This window comes from Pelophylax lessonae (assembly GCF_965119305.1).
Source record: "Pelophylax lessonae genome assembly, chromosome: 1".
In the NCBI taxonomy this organism is placed as follows: domain Eukaryota; kingdom Metazoa; phylum Chordata; class Amphibia; order Anura; family Ranidae; genus Pelophylax; species Pelophylax lessonae.
In genome coordinates, this window is record NC_138768.1 from 379,458,545 (window position 1) to 379,482,597 (window position 24,053).

The window sequence follows — 24,053 nt, forward strand, 5'->3', positions numbered from 1 at the left end:
TTCCCACCTCAGATCAGCTCAATTCCTGCACTATCACACCTCAGATCACCCCAATTCTTGCACTATCACACCTCAGATCACCTGGCAGGCTGGCACTGGCAGCAAATATTTTATTCAAATCAGGATTTCGTCTGCAAATAGGCTGGCATCAGAGTCAGATAATTACCAAAATCAATGTCATCATGACACATGATCAAAAAATTAGGAAAAATAAGGCAGTGGCATCAGATCAGACAATTAACAAAAAACAATCTCATCAGACACATGACATGACCAATTTAAATCAGGATTTCTTCTGCAAATAGGCTGGCACTGGCAGCAACAATTTTATTCAAATCAGGATTTCTTCTGCAAATAGGCTGACCTGGCACTGGCAGGCATTGTACTAGACTAGTACTATGCCTGGCTGCCAGTGCCAGGCCAGCCTATTTGCAAAAGAAATCCTGATTTGAATTAAATTGTTGCTGCCAGTGCCAGCCTATTTGCAGAAGAAATCCTGATTTCTTTGAATAAAATTGTTGCTGCCAGTGCCAGCCCAGCCTATCTGCAAAAGAAATCCCTAAGTAGAAGTCACTCCTCTCTCCAGTCCTCCACTTACCTGGGGTGTGCTGTGCGGTGTGGCTGCAGAGTGTTCCCGCTGGTCATAGTACAGGAGATGGTCCGAGACTGCAAACATGATACAAGAGATGGTCAGAGACTACGGACCTGATACAAGAGATGGTCAGAGACTACAAACATGATACAGAAGATAGTCAGAGACTGAGGACATGATACAGGAGATGGTCAGAGACTGAGGACATGATACAGGAGATGGTCAGAGACTGAGGACATGATACAGGAGATGGTCAGAGACTGAGGACATGATACAGGAGATGGTCAGAGACTGAGGACATGATACAGGAGATGGTCAGAGATTGAGGACATGATACAGGAGATGGTCAGAGACTGAGGACATGATACAGGAGATGGTCAGAGACTGCGGACATGATACAGGAGATGGTCAGAGACTGAGGACATGATACAGGAGAAGGTCAGAGACTGCAGACATGATATAAGTGATGGTCAAAGACTGCAGACATGATACAGGAGATGGTCAGAGACTGAGGACATGATACAGGAGAAGGTCAGAGACTGCAGACATGATACAAGAGATGGTCAGAGATTGCAGACATGATACAAGAGATGGTCAGAGACTGCAGACATGATACAAGAGATGGTAAGAGACTGCAGACATGATACAAGAGATGGTCAGAGACTGCAGACATGATACAGGAGATGGTCAGAGACTGCAGACATGATACAGGAGATGGTCAGAGACTGCAGACATGATACAGGAGAGACTGCAGATGTGATACAAGAGAAGGGCAGAGACTGCAGACATGATAGAAGATAGAAGGACACTAGGGGGGGCGGAGAGCACAGGGAAAGCAGATAGCACTGGAGGAGCTGAAGGGCAGGGGGGGGGGGACTGGAGAGAATTAAGGGGGGGTTTGGAAAGCATTGCAGGGGGGTTGGAAGGCGCAGGGTGTGGATAGCACTGGGGGGGGGGCGGGCAGGGAAAACCAGGGGGATGGAGAGCATGGGGGGGGAGTGGAGAGCACTGGGGGGGGACTGGAAATCACTTAGGGGGGAGCCAGGGAGCACAGGGGGGTGGAGAGCACTGGGGGAGCCAGAGAGCATAGGGGGAGATGAAAAGCACTGTGGGGACTTGAAGAGCACGGGGGGGGCTAAGGAGCACAGGGGGGGGGGCTAAATAGCACTGGGGGGTTAAGAACACTGGGGGAGGGTTAAGAGCACTGGGGAGGGGGGCTAAAGGCAAAAGGGGTTCCAACTTGCTACTAGCCAGGTGTACCTAATAAAGGGGCTGGTGAGTGTATATGCATGCATGTGCAAACAGACCAAGTAGCACCCCTCAATTCACCCCTTGATCTCACACACCTCGGAGTGACACCAGATGGAACAAAAGGTAGGAATACCCCATGACACCCAGGGGTGGATCCCAGACGGTGCCAGGCCAAATGCAGAGGAGGTCTACAGACAGATGTATGCAGCTAAATGGCTGTGTGAAGGAGGCCTATGGCGTCATTTAGATGTGTGGTTGAGCACATCACTTATAGATATGAATGAGACTGCCAGCACGGGGAACACCTGTACATCCCTGTGTGGATACAAATGGCTCTCTAAGTGGCATGGATTAAGAACGTCGCCTTACATCCCGTGATGTATCCCTGCAATGATGCAGGCTTACACTAGAAACTATCTCACATGTTTTTAGCCAATGGGGACCTGTCACAAATGCTTTGTGAACATGTGCAATGCGGCGTACTTGTTCAGCAAAACTGGGGTGAGATTTTGTCAAATCACCTCAAGCCAATCGCCCCTGAAGAGCGATCTGAACGCGGAGGAGTGGTGGATTTACACACAGGTCTGAACCTGGCCACACATGGTCACATTTTGATCTGTCCAATATAAAGAATGTCCCAACATTATAGTATGAGGTCCTGTCTATCCATCCAATTGCAGTGACAGGCAGACTGAGATTGTAGGCTGCGGGCAGCAATGTGTATAATGGATATGACATGGTACATGACTGGTCGGCCAGATGTGCTGATGACAGATGGGAGAGGTCGGTGCTCTCACACACACTATGTAGGTCATGTCCAGGGCTCAGGTGATCGCATACAGTCAGCGCTCCAGAATGACAGGCAGATGGCTCATCCAGGAGCGGGGCCCGCTGGGAATTGTAGTTCGAATCCCTGCATGGCTCATAGAGTGGCGCTGTGTGCAGACTACATTTCCCAGCACGCAGTACAGCCCGGCCAGCCCAGGATGAATGGCAGTAGTGTGATCAGTGCGCCCTCCTCCCCCGGCCGTGCATAGCACTCAGTCCCGGTGACCGGCGGTGAGAACGCCGGAGCTCCGCACATGACCGCACATAGCCGGGGCCCTCCCCCCACCCGGGTGACACATCGTCATCGAGCAGGACACCGGCGCGGCGGGAAGAAACACACTTACATACTTCACAGGCAGGAACATACTTCTTTTGACTTAAGTTCCGGCTCCGCAGCCAATCAGCTTTCTGCTCAGGGGGGTGTGACTCACACCCCCCCCCCCGAGCAGAAGGCTGATTGGCAGCGGAGCCGGTGTAGCTGGCAAGTACACCGGCCGCGGCCACTGCAGTGAGGGAAATGGACGTCTGACTTCTACTGTGAGGAGTCGGACTGAGTGAGAGCCGATGCCGCGGCCCACCGGGAATATGCCCGGTATGCCCGATGGTCAGTCCGGCCCTGAGCTCTGCATAGAAACAAATCAGCTTCCAGGTTTTATTGTCAAATCTTAATTGAACAAGCTGAAGTAAGAAGCTGACTGAATACCATGCACAGCTACATTAGATTCTGAATGAAAAAAACAGCATGACTGCTCTCAATATACTATATTGATTTATGTACGCTCACTTCATTCATTATATGGCTGTGAAATTCAAGACGTAGCTGGGTGTGGTAAGATGTCCGCTGGTGCCTTATGGCTGCAGGTGTTTTGTCAGATTAGAAAACCTGCGCATGCCTAGTAAGGATTCAGCTTCACTTCTGTTAGCTAATCTGACGGGTCGCCTATTCTGACAGAACACCGGTTATCGGCTTTTCTTGCCCCACACTGACAGAGTGTGAGGAGAGGAGAGCCGATTAGCGGCATCTCCTCACAGGGGAGACTTGTACAGATAATCAGTGCCCTGATTATCAGTGCAGCCCCAACAATGCCCAGCAGTGATGCCAGTCTGTGCCCATCAGTGATGCCAATCTGTGCCCATCAGTGATGCAAGTCAGTGCTGCCTTTCAATGCCTGCTCATCCATGCTGCCCATCTGTGCCACCCATTATTGCCCAAAAGTGCCACCTATCAGTGCCCATCAGTGCAGCCTCATCAGTGCACATCAGTGAAGGAGAAAAATTACTTATTAACAAAATGTTCTGAAATTTTCCCACCGGAGATTAAATACCACCAAAAGAAAGCTCTATTTGTGTGAAAAAAATGATAAAAAGATTGTAAGCTCTAATGAGCAGTGCCCTCTGACTCCTACTGTATTAAAATGTATTGTATTTGTACTGTCTACCCTCAAATTGTAATGCGCTGTGTAAACTGTCAGCGCTATATAAATCCTATATAATAATATTAAAAATAATAAAAATTTCATTTCGATACAGTGTTGCATGACCGCGCAATTGTCATTCAAAGTGTGACAGTGCTAAAAGCTGAAATTTGGCCTGGGCAGGAAAGGGTAAAAGTGCCCAGTATTAAATTATTGGTTAACTTCCTAAAAATGTTGCCAAAAAATGACATCACCTTGAGGTGTCTGCTTTCACAAAAGAGCCATTATGGGGGTTTCCATACTATTCTGGCATCTATATTTTGACAGGATGGGAAAACAAATTCCAAAACTTTTGGGCTTTTTTTTCTTTTCTACATTAAAAAAATGGTTATTAAAGAATACCAGAAGAAAGCTCTAATTGTCAGACATACTATCACAGTGCTGAAAACTGAAAAAATGGTAATAAAGGAGTACTACAGGCTTGTTCTTAAGGGGGTAAGGAATAAAAAGCTTGAAATTTTCATTATCTGGAGCTCAACTTTAACCTCAGTGTAGCACAAGGCTGATCAATCAGTCAAGGGTTTGGAGATTGAAGTGTATATCAGTACAAAAACAGCCAAAAATCCAGTGAGCTCCTAACCTCATATTTGGGCTGACCACGCCATGCTTCTGCTGTGCTACAATCCCAAACAGCGTTGTCAGCTGGACTACAGAACTCCACCTATTCCCCAGCCCTCTCTGTCCCTCAATATGTAAACTGATTTCTTCCCCAGCAATACAATACTGATCTATTGACTCTCAAGTCAACACAGCCTGCCTGCCCACACACAGTGTGTAGGAAATAGGCTCTCGGTAGATGTAATTCTGGAGTTGTTCCCACATCAGTAGGAACTGAGCTTTCAGCAGCTGCTCTTGAAGAATTTTAGAAGCATTGTAATAATGCAATAAAAACGTTTTCCTGCTAAAGGAACAAAGAGAAGAAGAAAATATTGCTGTGACATGATTTACAGGGGAAGAGGGAGGTTTGGGGTTATATTGGTAATGCCTCGACATACACTGTAACTCGGGGGGGGGGGGGGGGGGTGCAGAAACCCTTCAATCATGATCTACCCTTTGATCGTAGGCATGTAACAAGTATATCACTACAGACCATCCATTGCTATCTACAATGCAGGGGGAGGGGAAGAGGGGTAGACAGGGCAGTCCCAGACTGTCTCTAGGATGTCTCTTCACAAAGTTCTGCTGGCCACATGATCAACTACTGCCACCGCAGTGCATCTAACCACAGTGACTGCCGGCAAGTGGAGGAAAAATCCAGACCTGATAGTATGACATTACCAGTAACAACCAGTAAATAAGGCTACAGCTGTGACTGGGAAGACTGGATTTTGGACGTGTGTAGCACTGGAGTGGCAAGCGGGATGAGCATGTTGAAGTATGAGCAGTTAATGCTGTTAGGTATGCTTTAATTGTTATTTATCAGTCAGCTATTTGGCTTTTTGGCTATTGCTGCTGTGATTGCTTTCATTTTCTAAATTCCTAGCCTAAGTAAGCTGATTTATTGCCTATACTGGGGATCGGCAACCAGCAGATCGCACTGCCTTAACCTATTTCAGGACCACCTGGCACTGAGGATAACATCATACACAGTATACACCACAGCCTACAATTAGCAGCTGCCATAGATTTTCAAGCAATTTATAAACATCCAAACACCCATGTTAGGGCTCACATAGAAAGGCATTTTTTTCCTGCGTTTGACATGTGATTGGAACGGATGTCAAACGCAGGTCAGCAAAATGTTACTGACTTTGAGTAGTAGACATGGCAGGTGAGAAGCTATGATGAAGCATGCCTGGCCTCAGGCAAAAGCAGAATAAATGGAGCCTTTTCTTGTCAAATGTCACTTCTGCCTTCAAACACGTGTTTGTGTTGGACTAGATGATGCAGCATTTGATAAGAACATCCATTGACATGAGTCAGATGGACTATGCACAGTATGAAATGATTCCAGAGGGAACTTACCTGTCTGGGGGGCCACTAGTGACACCTGATATACCAGGAGAGGGGCTTCACTCCGTACGTAAGTCCCCCAATCTTCTGATGGAACAGCAGTGCTGAAGAGTGAAAAAAAAGGAAAAAACAGGTAAAACGTATTTATAAAGTGTATGTAAACCCTAAAAATATCGGTTGATCCTGCCGGAGTCAATAAAGCTCCTAATATCCAATGCAATGTGCCTCTGCTGACTGTTATCAGTTACACTATTTCCAGCTCTCTTTGTGGACTACAAATCAACCCCCACCTCCTTTATGTAACGGGGAAGAGGAGAGAGGGTGGTTTTCTATAATCATATCCTAGGGTGGCAATGCTGTTTCTCCAGAGATACAATATGATGAGCGTTGTCTAAAAAGTGTCACTGGCAAAATCACAGGTAAAAATAAAGCCTGAGAAAAGAAAACGAATGCAGCCATTACATTGAAGAACTGGTATGATGCAATATATTAACATTGATGCTCAGATCTGCCAAAGCTCAACCTGCTCTGGCAGATCTATGATAGTGCTGAAGTATGCCTGCCCCTTTCCCACCATCTTTGAGTTCCTATTGGTGAATAGGGTTGCCTATCATATTGATGAACCAATAGGAGTGTGGGGGAGTAAGCTTCAACACTGCTCAGAAATGTGAGATCTTCACCTGTCAGAAGGACCTGGTGCCATCCAGGAAGGTTTGAAAGGCTTTGGTAGGTATGTGCACCTCTATGTACCTGTTCTTCATGACAACGATCACTTGCTACCCGTTTGCCCCCCTTTAACTGCTTACCTAACGGGTCATTTTCAAATTTCTCACACACGTTAAAAATCACCTTTTTTTGTTAGAAAATTCCTTTGAACCTCCATACATCGATTTTCTGAAAGCAGAATCCCCTATCTTCCCCCCAATCATCCTTCATGCACTTCCCCCTTACTCTCCTAACATCTCCAACCACCCCATCCCCCATCATTTCCCTTTCTTGCATTTCCCCCTTACTCTCTGAGTCCTATCGAATCTTCTTCCATTTTGACTAATATTATAGGGAGTTTGGAATGTCCCCAATACACTCCAGGCCCCACCTAGGCAACCACAAGAGCCTTGGATCAGGTTGCCACCCTGCCATCCTTTATCCAGAGGTGGCATGCTCTACCATCAGCAGTCCCAGATGGGTTCGATCTGTCAAACCCTAACATGACTTAGCTGTGTGCCCATCGTTTTCTACACCCAAATATACCTGCTGGTAGGAGCCAACTACATGCAGCACAGCATCAATTATAAATCTATTAAAGATCCTGAACTCTTACAGGGATCCCCACCTTTCCTCTGTTCATGTGTTTATAAGTTCATGTGTCTTTATGTATTCCTTACAGACAACTGTTCATCTACAGTGCCTTGAAAAAGTATTCATATCCCTTGAAATTGTCCACATTTTGTCATGTTACAACCAAAAACATAAATGATTTTATTGGGATTTCATGTGATAGACCAACACAAAGTGTCACATAATTGTGAAATGGAAGGAAAATGATTTTCAATTTTTAAAAAAATAAATATCTGAAAAGTGTGGCGTGCATTTGTATTCAAACCCCTTTAATCGGATACCCCTAACTAAAATCTAGTGGAACCAATTGCCTTCAGATGTCAGAGTCCACCTGTGTGTCATTTTGATCTCATTATAAATACAGCTGTTCTGTGAAGCCCTCAGAGGTTTGTTAAAGGACCTTAGTGAGCAAACAGCATTATGAAGGCCAAGGAACACACCAGACAGGTCAGAGATAAAGTTGTGGAGAAGTTTAAAGCAGGGTTAGGTTATAAAAAAATATCCAACGCTTTGAACCTCTCACGGAGTATTGTTCAGTCCATCATCTGCAAATGCAAAGAGTATGGCACAACTACAAACCTACCAAAACATGGCCGTCCACCTAAACTGACAGGATGGGCAAGGAGAGCATTAATCAGAGAAGCAGCCAAGAGGCCCATGGGAACTCTGGAGGAGCTGTAGAGATCCACAGCTCAGGTGGGAGAATCTGTCCACAAATCTGGCCTTAATGGAAGAGTGGCAAGAAGAAAGCCATTGTTGAAAGAAAGCCATAAGAAGTTCCCATTGCTGTTTGCGAGAAGCCATGTGGGGGACACAGCAAACATGTGGAAGAAGGTGCTTATGTCAGATGAGACCAAAAATTTACTTTTTGTCCAAAAAGGAAAATGCTATGTGTGGCAAAAAAGGAACACTGCACATCACCCTGAACACACCATCCCCACCGTGGAACATGGTGGTGGCAGCATCGTCATTGTACTATATGGTGGGCGGGAAGTGGTTAAAGTGACACTGATATAGTGTCTTCACCGTTTTTCTTACATTGTGTTGTTGTCTTTGTAAGAGGATTCCCATATACAGTATCTCACTAAAAGTGAGTACACCCCTCACATTTATGTAAACATTTTATTATATCTTTTCATGTGACAACACTGAAGAAATGACACTTTGCTACAATGTAAAGTAGTGAGTGCACAGCTTGTATAACAGTGTAAATTTGATGTCCCCTCAAAATAACTCAACTAGTGGTGCACCGAAATTTTTGGCCGAAAATGGGCTTATTCCATTTCGGCTGAAAATGGGTTAAAGATGCCGATATTAAAGATGGCCGCCGCAGGCGCAGCGCAGGTTTCAAAAGACCCGACTCTGGCTGGCGGCCCGCCTCCCGGTGATGTCACTACTACTACGATGTGCATGAATGAACTAACACACCGGGCGGGCGAGCGGCCCCTAATAGCTGTAACTAAGTGAGCGCTTCACTTCCCTATCAGGCGGGTATCTCCTCTGACAGGGAAATGAAGCGCTCACATAGTTATTGCTATTAGCGGCCGCTCGCCCGCCCGCCTGGTGTGTTAGTTCATTCATGCACATCGTAGTAGTAGTGACATCACATGGAGGCGGGCCGCTGGCCAGAGGCGGGTCTTTTGAAAGGAAGGACACAGGGGGAGCTGAGTGAAAGTAAGGAGATTGCATTCTTGGGATGGGGAGGGGCGCTGAGGCAGGGGGGGGAGAAGCGCTGAGGCAGGAGGGGGACGCTGAGGCAAGAGGGGGACGCTGAGGCGGGGGGGAGGGACGCTGAGGCGAGCTTACCAATGGTATTAGTATTATGCAGCATGAGGGGGTTAATGTATTGCCACTGCTGGTCACTGATGCATTAGTGACCGACCAGTGGCAGTTAATTAACCCCTTTGTGCTGCATTAGTGCAACCAGTATCAGTGTTAATTAACACTGGTTGCACTGATACTGGTTGCACTAATGCAGCACAAAGGGGTTAATTAACTGCCACTGGTCGGTCACGAATGCATCAGTGACCAGCAGTGGCAATACATTAACCCCCTCATGCTGCATAATACAAATACCATTGGTAATTAAATTAACCACTTGCCAACCCGTCACAGTACATATACTGTGACAGGGTGGCAGCTACATGTGTACATCGCTGCCTGTTTTTGGTGTATGCCCCTGTTCTATCTATTTTAAAATTATTTGGGGTAAATAGTCATTTTCGGGTTTCAATTTTCGGCCAAGGGCATCCTGCATTTTCGGTTTCGGCCCAGAATGTTCATTTCGGTGCATCCCTAAACTCAACACACAGCCATTAATGTCTAAACCTACATTAAAATGTCCAAATTGGGCCCAGAGTGTCAATATTTTTTGTGACCACCGTTATTTTACGGTACTGCCCTAACCCTCTTGGGCATGGAGTTCACCAGAGCGTCACAGGTTGCTCCTGGAGTCCTCTTCCACTCCTCCATGATGACATCACAGAGCTGGTGGATGTTAGAGACCTTGCGTTCCTCCACCTTCCATTTGAGGATGCCCCACAGATGCTCAATAGGGTTTAAGTCTGGGGACATGCTTGGTCAGTCCATCACCTTTACCCTCAGCTTATTTAGCAAGGGATTGGTCATCTCGGAGGTGTGTTTGGGGTCCTTATCATGTTGGAATACTGCCCTGCGGCCCAGTCTCTGAAGGGAGGCGATCATGCTCTGCTTCAGTATGTCACAGTACATAGTGGCATTCACGATTCCCTCAATGAACTGAAGCTCCCCAGCGCCGGCAGCACTCATGCAGCCCCAGACCATGACACTCCCACCACCATGCTTGACTGTAGGAAAGACACACTTGTCTTTGTACTCCTCAACTGGTTGCCGCTACACACGCTTGACACCATCTGAATCAAATATGTTTATCTTGGTCTCATCAGACCACAGGACATGGTTCCAGTAATCCATAGTAATCTTAGTCTGCTTGTCTTCAGCAAACTGTTTGCAGGCTTTCTTCTGCATCATTTTTGGAAGAGGCTTCCTTCTGGGACAACAGCCATGCAGACCAATTTAATGCAGTGTGCGGCGTACTGTCTGAGCACTGACAGGCTGATCCCCCTACCCTTTAACCTCTGCAGCAAAGCTGGCAGAACTCACACCTATTTCCCAAAGACAACCTCTGGATTTGACGCTGAGCATGTGCACACAACTTCTTTGGTGGACTATGGTGAGGTCTGTTCTGAGTGAAACCTGTCCTGTTAAATCGCTGTATGGTCCTGGCCACCGTGCTGCAGCTCAGTTTCAGGGTCTTGGCAATCTTCTTATAGCCTAGGCCATCTTTATGTAGATCCCTAGAGAGTTCTTTGCCATGAGGTGCCATGTTGAGAGTGATAACACCAAATTGAACACACCTTCTCCCCATTCACACCTGAAACCTTGTAACACTAACGAGTCACATGACACCGGGGAGGGAAAATGGCTAATTGGGCCCAATTTGGACATTTTCACTTAGGGGTGTACTCATTTTGTTGCCAGCAGTTTAGACATTAATGGCTGTGTGTTGAGTTATTTTGAGGGGACAGCAAATTTACACTGTTATACAAGCTGTACACTCACTACTTTACATTGTAGCAAAGTGTCATTTCTTCAGTGTTGTCACATGAAAAGATAGAATAAAATATTTACAAAAATGTGCGGGGTGTACTCACTTTTGTGACATACTGAAGCACTGGGATTGTTATTTTTCTGCTCCTCAGGGTAGCGCTGTACCATTACAGTTTATTTAATATGGCTTCCTATGAGACACATTCCCATCTAAGCTTTTTTCAGCCGCTGCATTTGTAAAATACAAAACAGTGCTTTTTTAAATCAATAGATGCCAATAGAGAAGCTGGTGAAAAGCATGTAGTGCGTCTTGCTGCGATTTGCATTTTTAATCTGCTCAATGACAAATTGGCCAAAAAAAACTTACAAAAATTCTAATCGCAGTAAAATCAGGTGTGCAAAAACGTAAAACAAAAAGCACTGCAGAAACGGATCAAAAGCAAACTGCATAGGTGGGAACTGAGCCACTCCTATGCGTTTTTTGGTGCTTTTTGCAAAAACTCACTACAGTTCATTTAACATGTTTTCCTATGGGACACGTTCACATCTATGCTATTTTCAGCCGCTTTGTTTTTGGAAAGTGTCAGGGACTTTTTTAAATGCGAAACGGTGCTTTTTTGGTTCAATAGACTTCAATAATGAGGCTGCAGAAAAGCATGTAGAGCATTTTTTTCACATGCGATTTTACCTCGATTTGCATTTTTTAATCTGCCCAAGAAAAAACGCAAAACGCAAATCACGGTAGAAATTGCATGTGCAAAAACGCAAAACACACCACAAAAAGCACTGCAGAAATAGATCAAAAACAAACAGCACAGAAGTAAACAGTTGCTTGCCTTCGAACACTAAGGGGTTAAATAGCTGTGTAGCGTCATAGTGGGAGCTTGCAGCAGAGGCCATAAAAGGGGGCGGATCCTATGTGACCAGTAAAGGGGGCGGGGCCTAGGAGGCCAGTAAAGAGGGTGGAGCCTATGTGACCAGTAAAGGGGCGGAGCCAATAAAGCCAGTAAAGGGGGCGGAGCCTTTGGTTCTATAAAAAGAGGCGGCAACAGGGCTCAGTGTGGGAGTTAGGAGTTGGATTTGAGGAGTAAACATCTTTGTTTCTTCTCTGTGATTATTCGTGTTGTCCATAGTGTGATTTAGAGATTTACTAGATTTTTGCGATCTGGTAATTTTCTCTATAATTACAGGATATCGAATTTAGCTTGCCAGGAATATTAACATCTTTTTCCAGGCAAAATGGTGAAATTAGATCGCACCGCCTACCTGCGTGTAGGAGAAAGCGGCAAATATCAATGCCGCAATACCAAAAAACATCAAGAGGTATATTGCCAGGAATCTTTACATCTCCTTCCAGGCAAAATGGTGAAATTAGATCACACCACCTACCAGCGTGTAGGAGAAAGCGGCCCATATCAACGCCGCAATACCAAAAAACATCAAGAAAAACAATGCCAGGCTCAGCCTTCTAAGAAGTAAGTATCTGATACTTTGGATCAATAACCAGTAGGGGGATCAATACAAACTGACAGCATAGAAAACAGAATTTATTTATAAGTGATCAGCTAATCATTAGATTTTGTATCTCTCAGTAATGTGAAATACAGATCATACTATTGTCCATTTCACAGTCTGTAATAACCGACCCGACGAGTCTGCTGTCTGTAGCAAAAAATAGACCAACTGTCAAATAGACCAACTGTCAAATAGACCAACTGCCTAGCTAACGGACACAATCTGATCAATGAGTTGGCTTTAATAATTGTGCAGACTAATAATGACAGATGTATAGTTTCCCTAGATTTTAGGACCTGCCTCACCTGGGGCTTTTATATACTTTAGGCACATTTTACATTCTAATCATAGGAGTGCGCAGCCTATTGCATTAGCGTGTGCACTCCAAAGCCCAAACACACATGCGTGTATATATATATATATATATATAATAATGATTGCAGAGTATTTTTTGTTTCATTGGTCTTATTTTTTGTGCAACCCAATTTGTTGCTAAATAGGAAATTATGAGCACAAATCAGGGATTTGCTTTTGGCCCAGACGGCTCAGCAGGAAAAATAGATGAACTGGGGCTTTTTTTTTCACAGTTGATCTATATTTACAAAGACCTTGACAATTGTCCATAATCACCTGTTTAGTGAATAAACCCCATTGGTGACAATCTAAAGAAGTGGTCTTTTCCTTGCCTTTATCCGGCCCTCGGAATACTTCTCCCAATGATAGAACACTATTCTGCCAACTGACAATGGGAAACCATTTCTCCCACTGGCACCAACAATGGGGCGCTATTCCTCCCCCTAATACCAAACATGGCGATGTTTACTCTCACTGATGCCAGGAAATATTCCAATCCCACTGGACACAGTCTGGCCCCACTAATGTCTGAAGGATGATAAACTGGCTCTTTCTTTAGAAAGTTTGGAGACCCCTGATCTACAGACTAGGCAGGTAACAAAGGTCAGATGTTGCAGTGATAATACCGGCACTGTATCTGCATGAATTTGAATACAGCTTGGAAGGGAAAATGAGGGGTAAAGGATCTGGGATTCATACCCCATCATCATTTTCTTACCACTCTTTGCAGAAGTCCCGTGATACTGGCTTTCCAACCAATCAGGGAGCTTGGCGTATGGTCACATGAGCTCCCGCCAGCTGTCCTGAAATGTTTTAAAGCCAATACCACTCATTGACGGTCAAAAAGGAGATCTTTCCCTGACAGCATACTATGTCCCTACCTGCAGATTTAGAGTAAAAGAGAAGTGCTGCCTTCCACACTTGACTTCTAAGCAGAGTTGCTCAGTGGGAGATCGTTCCCATCTCCCCGCTGCCCCACAAAGCAATAATGCTAATGCAGACAGGATGTGCCCAGGGCGCACTCCTATGATTTTCATACAGGTCTATGGTAGATCTAATGCACCCGTTAATGAATTCTGAATGATCCCAGAAGCATCTCAAACTGATATCAATCTGATACCACTGAAACAAGCCCAGAGCCCTTCAACACAGGTCCTTACTTTGTCTCTGGCTGATTCACAGGGGTGGGAATCATCATTGTTACTAAAAGACCATATTAACTTTTTTTTTTCCTTTCAAACATGGGACCAATCTCCTGATCAGGGTATCATGTTGGGGGAGGATTTTAGGATTAGGGATGTGATCCTCCTATTGAATGTGATCCATATTTTGATTTGTATCTCTTGAAACTGAATAAATATTATTGAAAGACAATAATACATGACTTAAAGCTTTGAATAGTCCATGCTAACAAATATCTTCTTTCTTTTCAGTATCAGAAATGAGCCTGCCAAGGCCGCTAAGCCTGCCAAGGCCACTAAGCCGGCCAAGGCTGCTAAGCCGGCCACTGAACCGAAGACACCGACCATGGCCGCTAAGCCGGCCACTGCACCGAAGACACCGACCATGGCCGCTAAGCCGGCCACTGCACCGAAGACACTGACCAGGGCCGCTAAGCCGGCCACTGCACCGAAGACACTGACCAGGGCCGCTAAGCCGGCCACTGCACCGAAGCCACCGACCAGCCAGCCACAACATCAGCTGACTACAGAGTTGGTTTCCAGCTTTTCCAAAGCTACGGGAATTTACCCAAGATGGGCCGAACAGTACGTTTTTCTAACATTTTTTGGGGTTCTTTCATATTTACAGTGGAAAGCATAGTCAAAGAATTAAAAAGTCCTCAAACCCAGATAAACTTGTGACTGGGTCACTAAATTAAATGAGGCTTCGTTCATAAAGCTTTATCACCAGGATGAGTATACGTCTTTTCAAAATTGACGTTATTTCAGATAAGGCCAATGAGGTTTGAACATTACAGTCATATGGCTGAAAAAAAAAAGAGTTCAGATGTTAAAGCTTTGTGAAATGTCAATAAAAATGTAAATATAAAGGCAAGCCATTGCCAGAAGCGACATGTTAAAAAGCAGTATATAAAAGATTTACAACCTTCATAAAGAAAATGAAAAATCTACGCAGTTCCTTATCACTGAATGAAGGCTTCCTGTCAGCTCTATCCCACAATGTATAGCCATAAGGCAATTATAGAAAATAAGGACAATTGGATCTTAATTAGAACAAATATATTTAAAATATTGATGTTTCTGAAGCCAGCCTGAATTATGCAGGAAACATCACATGAAGACAATGTTTTCATTAACATTTACCTTAAAAAAAGACAATGTCTCCAAAGTTCAGAGGGGTCCTATAGTCTACTCTTGGCCTGCAGTGTCCTGATTTTTTCTCTGGATTCCCCCATCATACACATCAATATGGCCACCATTTTGGAGTTTGGCCTCAGCTCTACAACATATTCTGTCCCGTGTCTTTTAGCCTTACTAGAGCAGAATTGAGAAGATGTAGCCTGGTTGAAGAATTTGGTCTGATCACTTTAGGGAAATTCCATCACTAGAATCTCTGTTGTAGGATGGACTTCTCTTAAGAGCTGAATCCACCCAGAACTGCATTTCTCTTTTGATCCCTTGTGGTTTAGATGGAACCTTTTATGAAATGTAAATTCTTTGTGGATTTAACAGTGCTTCTGGCAATGAATGGGAGGAATTTCACATTCCATTACATATATTCGGAATGTGTTGGGTTTTCGAAACAATATAAATGACTTTCTTTACTTATCCTATTGTTATATTCTCTGTGCCTTTTCTTACCAATATTTTTTTTTCCAGGTGTCTCAGACAAAACAATGGTGACTACAATCAAGCCTTGGTCATCTTCCAGAAGTTGAAGGCTGAAGGGAAAATCCCCAGCCATTTCTTTTTCATGGACTCTAACCATGACGAACTCCGAGACAAGTTCATTGAAGTCACCGGAATGTTTGAAGAATACGCAGACAAGTAAGTTTCTTTTAAATCCATTGGAACTCTCAGTTTCTGGGGAATGGTTTTCACACACATTTTTGTTTTCCATTCTTTAACACCTAGGACTGACAAGTTCTTATATGAGACTGTCAGTCCCATTTAGCTTTAACAATATGAACATGTGGAAACCCAGCAAATGGTTTTACCTGTAATACTTATTTAACCACTTGCCTACCGGGCACTTTCACCCCCTTCCTGCCCAGACCGATTTTCAGCTTTCAGTGCTCTCACGCTTTGAATGACAATTGCGCGGTCATGCTACACTGTACCCATATGAAATTTATTATTTTTTTCACACATATAGAGCTTTGTTTTGGTGGTATTTAATCACCTCTGGGTTTTTTACTTCTTACAAAAAAAAAAAAGAAAAAAGACAGAAAATTTTGAAAATTTTTTTTTGAAAATAAATAATTTTTTCTCCTTCACAGATGTGCGCTGATGAGGCGGCACTGATGGGCACTGATAGGCTGCACTGATGGGCACTGATAAGGTGGCACTTATGGGCACTGATGAGGTGGCACTGATGAGGAGGTACTAATATGCCGCACTGATGAGCACTGATAGGTGGCACTGATAGGCGGCACTGATTAGCACTGATAGGTGGCACTGATGGGCACTGATAAGGTGGCACTGATGAGGAGGTACTAATATGCCGCACTGATGATCACTGATAGGTGGCACTGATGAGCACTGAGAGGTGGCACTGATGGGCACTGAGAAGTGGCACTGATGGGCACTGAGAGGCGGCACTGACGGGATGCACTGATGGGCACTGATGGACACTGACGGGTGGCACTGATGGACACTGACGGGTGGCACTGATGAGCACTGATGTGCAGCACGATCAGTGCCCACACTCAGTGCCCATAGTGCTGCCAGTCAGTGCCCAGCCATCAGTGCCTAGATGAGTATTCACTGATGGGCACTGACTGGCAGCACTATGGGCACTGACTGTGGGCACTGATGGCGGGCACTGTGAGCAATGATGGTGGGCAGTTATGGCTTTTTATTTCACTCTTGTGTAATCAGGGCACTGGTGATCAGTGCCCTGATTACATTTCCCTGTGTCCCCTATAAGAGTCATGTCATTGACTCTTTACCAAGATCGGGATCACACCGTGTCCCAGCAACACGGCGCGGTCACGATTGCCGCTCCACTCGCCCCCGGAGGCGTGCGAGAGAGGCTGTTCTGGTGCGCCGTCATATGACGGCGTCCCAGGATAATAGCTACACCGCTCCGTCGTCATTTGATGGTGGGCGGGTAGTAAGTGGTTAAATGGGTCCATATGTCATTTATTTTTTACTTTCATCAAAATCAAATATTCTCTATTATGTCTTCTACAACCCGTCCTAACCTCCATATTTCTTTACAGGTGTCTTCGGGAGAACAACTGGGACTGGATAAAGTCTTTGAATGATTTCAACTCCCTGAATTTAGAAGGCCAAATTCCACCACAATTCTTTTACAGGCATGAGGGACAGAACATCTTCCCAACAAACAAAAACTTGGCGGTCTTTGAATTTGCCAGCATGAGCAACATGCGCCCTCAGTGGGCGGAAAAGTAAGTCTGGGTTTCTATTTCTATTCTATTGTTTTTTATGTTATTAAAGCTGGGCATATACTAGAAGATTGTCATCAGGAGCCAGCTGAAGTTAGCGTTAGCTCCATGTGTGGCCCCCCTCCACCCTCCTGCCTGACATTCTTTGTTTGAAAATGTTTGGATCAAAAACGACTGAATGCAGCTGCTGTCTGGGTGTTCTGAAGGCCATCACCAGCAGCAGTCAGAATCCACTAAGAGCAGCAGAATGGATGGAAGAAACTATTCAATTTTATTATTATTCCACAGAATTACTCTAGTGATCCCCAAGTTTGTATTTTTTATTGAGAGACTTTTGTTCACTTCAGATGGATTCTGCATTCACAAACAAGTCAGTAGGAATGCAAAAACGTATGAAGCAGGACAAAAGCAGGTCAGAAGGAGTCCAAATGCAGGTCATATACACCTGTGAATTAATTCTGAATCCTTTCAGAAATCTCTTCAACTAATATAAAACTGATGTCATAGGGCACAAGCCCAAAATCTGTCTACACAAGCACTTTGACAACAGTTTTCCTTTTCTATCGGCCTAGTATTTCTTGGTGGTACAAAACCTTTATTCTACTTGTCCATAGTGGAATGTTCACCTGCTCAGAGCAGAGTGTAGTCCTTTACTGCTCTTCTGTATGAAGTCTTGGCTGTTTACAATATCATCGCCCCTTACCAATGAGATAATCCATTCGCTGGATCTCTGACAAAATGGAGATGACCCAGGAAGTCAGAGGGAAATTCTGTGCTTACCATTGTTCCCACTACATATACATGCTGCTTAGCAAATAAATGCAGAGTTTTGTGTATTAACCTTATATATATATATATATATATATATATATATATATATATATATATATATATATATATATATATATATTTTTTTTTTTTTTTTAAGTCCTGTCATTCTATTGTCTTTTACTAATCTCACTGACACTTTTGTTTTTCAGGTGCCTTTCTGATATGAAGTGGAGTTGGGAGGACGCTGAGGCCATCTTTAAAAAGATGAAGGTAAGTAAGACTATCAGTATATAACTAAGGGGGGCATTTATAAAGTACAGCCATGGGGTTGTGAGAAATAAAAACTGGGGGACAGCCTGGGTATTTGACCGGTCGAACACAAATGACCAGCTCTCCTCCAATCATAGAGCAGCTCAATGAGCTATCAAAGAGCACAAACTGTGACCCCCACATTGAAAGTTATCTACAAAATGTGGAGTACGGTGTGCATAGCCCTATGGAGTATAATGGAGAGCAGATAGCGACATCTGCCCTCTGGTATAAATAGCCGCCTAAATTTACTTCTTTCCACAATAGCTTCTTCCTCAGTTTTTTAATTCGTATTTCATTTTGATGTTTTGCAGATGGAAAACCAGATTCCGGAGGACTTCTTCTACAACACCAATGGCTATTATGACATGGACGGCCCAAATGCAGCTGAAGCCTTTATTAAAAAGTTCTCAATGGGATCTGGACTTACGGAGGATTGGGCCAGAAAGTAAGTTTCCATTATTACTTCTCTTTCTATTTTGTTTCTTTTCTATGGGGTTCAGAATCACATCAGCTGTAAATGGATGGAGCTGCCTGATCTGAACATCCTATAAATTCTATTGCCAGATTTAGTTGTCTGTTCATTATGTTAATACGGTTTACTTCTTTATCTTTCAGATTCTTGGAGAATGCTCAGTGGAATTACATTCAGGCACGACGTGACTTCTTATATATGAAGGTAAGAATATTCAACTAGAACTAGATTTGATTTTCCACAATACTTTATCACCCAGTAAGCCCTGGACTGTTGCAATTTCATATGAGTTCCAGAACTCATAGAATCGCATGACAAGTGAAATTACACGACTTTCTATGTTGGCCGTTCACATATATGCAGTCCAAATGCAATGCTATTTTAAAAAGCGTCCTGTGTGTGTGGTGCGATTTTCATCTCTATAGAGTCTAATGGAAATTGCATGGAAAACGCATAGGTGTTCACTGACTAAGCAATTCCAGTGCCCTTTCTAGCAGGCTATAATGTCTTTATGAGCTCATTTTCAGAGAGAGAGAGATAAAGAGAGAATAGTAACTGTATCCAAATCGCATTGTAATTTCTCGTAAAGTCACATTGGAAATTATCCTTGATATCACACTAAACATTGCACCGCATAAGTGTGAATCTAGGCTAAGAGTTTGTTCACACAAGCAGTGTTGCCCAACACAGTTTAAATGCAGGCACAAGGAAAATAGTCTTGTTTCCTATTGTTTCAGATTACCCTAATACCCTCCATTGGTTTGTACTGAAAAAAAAGGACATAGTAAAAGAATACATTACAAAAAAAGAGAAAGGGTAATAAAATGCAAAAAATGCATTATAGTGCAACTTAACCACTTAACGAGCAGCCACGTAGACCTACGTCAGCTGACTTTAGGTGGTTCTAGCTAGAGGCATCACCCCGGTACCATTTTTTAGAGCCGGCGGTCGGCTTCCAGCGGTGACAACCGATGCGGCCAGGACAGGAGCCGCTTGATCATTACCCCAGTGAGCGGGAGGGGACACCCCCCCCTCCCGCGGCTCTGCTCAGGTCTCCCGTCCCACCGGGAGACCCATGCAACTGCCGGCTGGATGGAGTCCCAGTCAAAACCGAATGCGGCTTCGATCGGGTCTCCGATGACGTAACCCAAAAGGCGGCGATCATGATGTCACATCCGGGTTACTCGGCTGCTAAAGGCGCAGGATTTAAAAAGGGAATGTATTCAAAAATGCAGTTTTTGGCGTTTTGAATACATGGAAGTGCAGTGGAGGGGTCTGGGGTCTTTTAGACCCCGATCTCTCCATAAAGAGTACCTGTCACTGCCTATTGCTGTCACAAGGGATGTTTACATTGCTTGTGACAGCAATAAAAGTGATCAGATTTAAATTTTTTTTTTAAAACCTGTGCTAAAATTTAAAAAAAAAATAAAATAAATAGGAAAAAAATATATATATTTTTAGCCGCCCCCGTCGCCGTGAGCATATACGGAAGTCGCCTTGCAAATGAAATTGCTGTTTAAACCACACATGTGAGGTATCGCCATGATCACCAGAGTGAGAGCAATAATTTAGAAAGAAGAGCTACACTCTAACTCTAAACTGGTAACTGTAAAAAATTTTCAAAGCGTCGCCTATGGAGATTTTTATTGACTGTAGTTTGTCGCCATTCCGCGGGTGTGCGCAATTTTTGAACCATAACATGTTGGGTATCTATTTACTCGGCGTAACATCATCTTTCGCAATATATAAAAAGAAATGGGCTAACTTTACTATTTAGTTTTTTCAAATGCAGTGAAATGTAATTTTTTGGAATTTTTACCCAAAAAAAAAGGCATTTGAAAGAACGCCGCGCAAATACAGCGTGACAAAAAATATTGCAATGACCGCCTTTTTATTCTCCAGAGTCTTTGCTAAAAAATATATATATATTATATATATATATATATATATATATATATATATATATATATATATAATGTTTGGAGGTTCTAAGTAGTTTTCTAGCAAAAAAATAATGATTTTAACTTGTGAACAAAATGTGTCAAAAATGGGCTTGGGGTTAAAGTGGTTACAAACACATGCCAGCATGCACGGCAACCATAACTTACACACTTTCTTTTTTATATTTTTCAGGCACAAAAAGACATTCCAGCAGATGCCTTCATTCCTTAGTTCCATAGGAGCATTCAAGATTTTGACCCTGTTCTACAGAGACTTTTAATGGAAACAGCCAAGAGTATTACCCTGTTCTGCAGAGACTTTTCATGGAAACAGCCAAGAGTGTTACCCTGTTCTGCAGAGACTTTTAATGGAAACAGCCAAGAGTGTTACCCTGTTCTGCAGAGACTTTTAATGGAAACAGCCAAGAGTGTTACCCTGTTCTGCAGAGACTTTTCATGGAAACAGCCAAGAGTGTTACCCTGTTCTGCAGAGACTTTTAATGGAAACAGCCAAGCGTGTTACCCTGTTCTACAGAGACTTTTAAAAGAAACAGCCAAGAGTGTTATCCTGTTCTACAGAGACTTTGGATAGAAACCAGCAAAGCATATTGGACATTGTTCTAAGAAGAAACCACCAAGCTCAGCAATCCAAATATATAAACCAACATATCTGGGCAAAATTCTGCGTTATGCAAGCGATAACACATTCTATTAATGTAACACGGCTGATTGTGGATCCAGGGACTAGCCAAGCTAGTGATTTCTTCTGATCTTCCTCTTTATTTCTGTTCTTTTTATGATTTTATACTATGCCAGAAACCCACAAAAAATACACACAGTTACATAGTCAGTATGGTTGAAAAAAGACACCAGTCCATCTGGTTCAACCTGTGGTGTGTGAGTGTGCCTGTGTTCATGTCAGTAGTACATGGTATATGCCTGTATATTGTAACTTCCTAGCATGTGGTTAAATCTAACATTTATGGAAGACTGCCCTAGCCAGACTTTGCCTATTCCATGCCTGCTGCCCAGTTAGACAATGTTGATTCCCTGCCTGCTACCCAGCTGGATTCCGGTACGCCTGCTGATGGGTCTGACACTTCCAAGTTTCCATTACGGTCACATACCTTACATGGGTTGCCTGTCTAGCCTAAGATTCTTCCAATATTTGCATTATTCAAGTCCCTTTTGGAGCGTATTTCTCCTGTTTTTTCAAAGCCTGGTGGTCCAGACATTTCAACTGTAACCAGTAGCTGTATTTGCCACAACAACCCCGATAATAGCGCTATTCTGAGTAGTAGTCGAGTACCAAATGTGCTTTGTCATGACCCAGATGAAATTGCTGTGCATTTGCCGTAACAGCCTAGAAATTAGCAATCTTTTGGGGGGTGGTTGAGTACCATATGTACCTTGCCACATTCCAGATGCTCTTGCTGCAGCTTCAAGTGGACTTGGGGACCTTTGCTGGGTAACCAGAGCCTTGGAAAGACCTAGGTGGCAGTTGAAATGCCGAACAATTTTTTGGGGACCAGGCAAGCTACTTGGTTATAACAAGACACCCTGATGTCAGGGCACCGATACTGTCAAATGACTCCAGTGCTAAGTGTTTAGATAACCCATGGTATCCGAGCTTTGGGGTACCTACTGTGTTGAGGGACTGAAATTTTGCAATTTTGTATCGCTTAGAAAATCCAGATGACAGGACACCCAACCAGTTGCCAGACCCCAGCAGTTGAGCATCTAGCCTCATAACTGATTCTGAAGGCAGGGCATCTTACTGGTTACCAGACTTCAGAAGAAGGGAATCTGGTACATCTTTAGAGTATGGAAGATTATCTCTTTCAACTTATTTGGCAAGTGGATATCTCATATGGACTTGTTTAACAAAGTCTGGTTGGAGCATCAGGAGGCCACTCTTTAGAGGTGGGAACTGTCAGGCAGAGCTGCCATCGGGGGGGGGGGGGGGGATGGGGGGAGGTGACCAATACACAAATGAGGGGCCTGGGGCGTCTCCAGGGGCCCAACTGCCGAGCAGGGCCAGGAGGAGCCTGGTTGCCCTGTCTTTCTCTATACATTCATTCACAAAAGAGTCAACAGCTGCTGTTCTGTTGTTTTTCTTATATCTGGCTCTTTACTGTCACCTCTGGCTGTTTCCTGCATGTGCATTCATCATGTGAGTGCTGCTTGTATGTGTTATGGATTGTGATTGGCTGTAGCTCTTCTCTGAGTCCCAGGGACATGTGTCAACTTTGTAAAAACGAGCTGGGACTAGGAAGACCTAATTTATATGTATGATCTGTGTGTATAAGTGAGGGGATGGGTTGTTTCTGTACTGGGGGGGGGGCTAGATTGTTGTATGTGTGGTGTGTGTGTGGTGTGCTGTGTTGTGTGCTGTGTGTGTGCGCTGTGTGTGTGCTGTGTGTGTGTGTGTGTGTGCTGTGTGTGTGTGTGTGCTGTGTGTGTGTGTGTGTGCTGTGTGTGTGTATATTTAGATAGATAGATTAGTATAGTGTATGGACTGGCCAGAGAGGGATTCCTTTGACGCAGCTGGCCAGCTTAAAGATGTATTGCAATGCATGTGAACCAAAAAAAAAAGTTTGCAAGAAATGTATAAAAATGTTTTTGTTGGTAGAAACCACCAAACTTGTGTATTCTGTTCTACAGAGAATGTATGTTATCTAATAAAAAATCAGTTTGACCATGTGAGGGACTGCCTGATTATTTTACTTGTCAAACACCCATGACCAGCTCTCCTCCAATAACAGGGATACCCTGTGAACTACCATGCAACTTTCCACATGTAGCCACACGCCGAGTGTTGACCTGTGGATGTCCGAGCTGGACAAGGCTATATGCGAATAGCTGAGGCCGTTGTCAGCCTTTCATTACTTTAAAGAGGCTGACCGCCCGCTGCTGTTCATATTATTAGGTTATTAACCCTTTCCCAGCCAGTGTCATTAGTACAGTGACAGTGCATATCTTTTTAGCACTGATCACCGTAATAATGTCACTGGTCCCCAAAAGGTGTCAAAAGTATCAGAAAGTGTTCAAATTGTCTGCCACAATATCGCAG